Raw genomic sequence first — 2,243 nt, 5'->3', positions numbered from 1 at the left:
GTTTACATTGGTTTCATAACCACATGATGTTTCAGGGTCAAATCTCAAAAAGCAAAAAGCCAATGAGGCACAATCTGGACGTGTTCTTTATTTTTTTTTTGTGGAGACATGAAGCTTGTGTTTCTTGTGGCATTTAGTCTTTTTGTTTTAAATCATATGTTTTAAGTTGAATTCTCGAATCGGTCCGAAGCTGTCACACAGCTGTGACGTAATATCTGCTGCAAGACAAATTACTGCAGCAAAAGGAAATCCAGGTCTTTCCTGTGAGTCAGTTGGTTTGAATCGTGAGAGTCAAGTGAATTGTGTAGGGTTTTGTTTATTTAGACAGACAAAAAGAGTTCGTGATATCTTTGTCCAGTGATCTTTTTTCAAACTGTGAAACTGTCTCATTTACCTTATATTCAACAAAATCACTTGCACTGCATTTTATCAAATCAAATCGTGTTAATAAACACCTTTATTAAATCAGCAAATTTGCATCTAAGATATTGTCTGAGATTCAAGATTCCTATCCATCCACTGATCAGGGATGTTTCTGGATAAAAGACAATCATGCCAGCATTTCACTACATGGCATACTGTGTGTGGTTATGTATGGGACAAGTAGAATTTGAATTTGTATTTGAAAAAATTGGCACTAGCCATTTCCTGGACGTTTGATTTTCACGTATTGAACAAGAGTCTGTCAACATCTCTGTTACTTAAACTTCAGTACTGACACTATAGCTGTGTTTCCCGTCACATGACACAACACACAGGACTATTTACAATGTCCTAAACTAGAAAGTCACATATTGTACAAGAGCCTCAGTAGTCTATGTAGATCTTCAGTATATGATGACATATAGAAGTTTCCGGTAAAAAAAAGGGGGGTCTGAATATGACGCTGACATTCATAAGGATATCACGTAGCTTTAATTCATGCTTTCAAAACAAGGTCAATTTTTTCACAACAATCACAGTCTTCTTAATGATTTCTTTTTGTTCAAAATGTAAAAAATGAACATTTTTTGAAAACCTTCACCAATACCATTTCATACACTATATTGCCAAAAGTTTTGGGACACCCCTACAAATAATTGAATTCAGGGGTTGGGCTCGGCCCCTTAGTTCCAGTGAAAGGAACTCTTGATGCTTCAGCTTCATACCAAGACATTTTGGACAATTTCATGCTTTGTGGGAACAGTTTGGAGATGACCCCTTCCTGTTCCAACATGACTGCAAGGAACTTGACTGGCCTGCACAGAGTCCTGACGTCAACCCCATAGAACACCTTTGGGATGAATTAGAGCGGAGACTGTGAGCCAGACCTTCTCGTCCAGCATTAGTGCCTGACCTCACAAATGCGCTTCTAAACGAATGGTAAAAAATTCCCATAAACACAGTCCTAAACCTTGTGGAAAGCCTTCCCAGATATGGAGTTGGGCGGGACAACTCCATATTACATTCATGTGCATGTAAACTCAGACATCTCAGTTTTGGTCTGGCTCACAGTCTCCACTCTTATTCATCCCAAAGGTGTTCTATGGGGTTGAGGTCAGGACTCTGTGCAGGTCAGTCAAGTTCCTCTACACCAAACTCACTCATCCATGTCTTTATGGACCTTGCTTTGGTCACTGGTGTACAGTCATGTTGGAACAGGAAGGGGTCATCCCCAAACTGTTCCCACAAAGCATGAAATTGTCCAAAATGTCTTGGTATGAAGCTGAAGCATTAAGAGTTTCACTGGAACTAAGAGGCCGAGTCCAACCCCTTTGGCAGTATAGTATATTTGCTGTCTCTTATCAGGATATTGAACTGTACAGAATAAATACAGATTGACCCTGAGCATGGTTTACTGTCTGTGAGGTGTTTTGAAAGCTCTAAAGTGCCTCATGATGTGAAAGAGAAAGTGTGTGTGTGTGTGTGTGTGTGTGTATTTGTGTGTGTATGATAGTATAGCATCACATCCTGACAGTATTCCTGCCTCATAGTTTCTTGCCCATTAACGTATTTTAAATGCGTGGAAAAATGAAAGAATCCCATATAGTTCCACAGTATTTTTGTTTTGAGATCAAAACAGTATATTTTCACGTACTTATATGTTTATTCAAAGAGTACAATCGAAGTTTATTCCATCTTTTATTCGAAAATAATGTTGTTGTTAGCAGTCCTGGACTCCGGCGGCTTGGCTCATGCCGGAAGTGCTCTGCACGTGCGGGTTTGCGTCGCTGTCACTCATTTTTCTCTGTAGGAAATGTGCT

The sequence above is a fragment of the Hemibagrus wyckioides genome, linkage group LG02 (genome assembly GCF_019097595.1).
Source record: "Hemibagrus wyckioides isolate EC202008001 linkage group LG02, SWU_Hwy_1.0, whole genome shotgun sequence".
Taxonomy (NCBI): domain Eukaryota; kingdom Metazoa; phylum Chordata; class Actinopteri; order Siluriformes; family Bagridae; genus Hemibagrus; species Hemibagrus wyckioides.
This window is presented reverse-complemented; position numbering follows the sequence as displayed.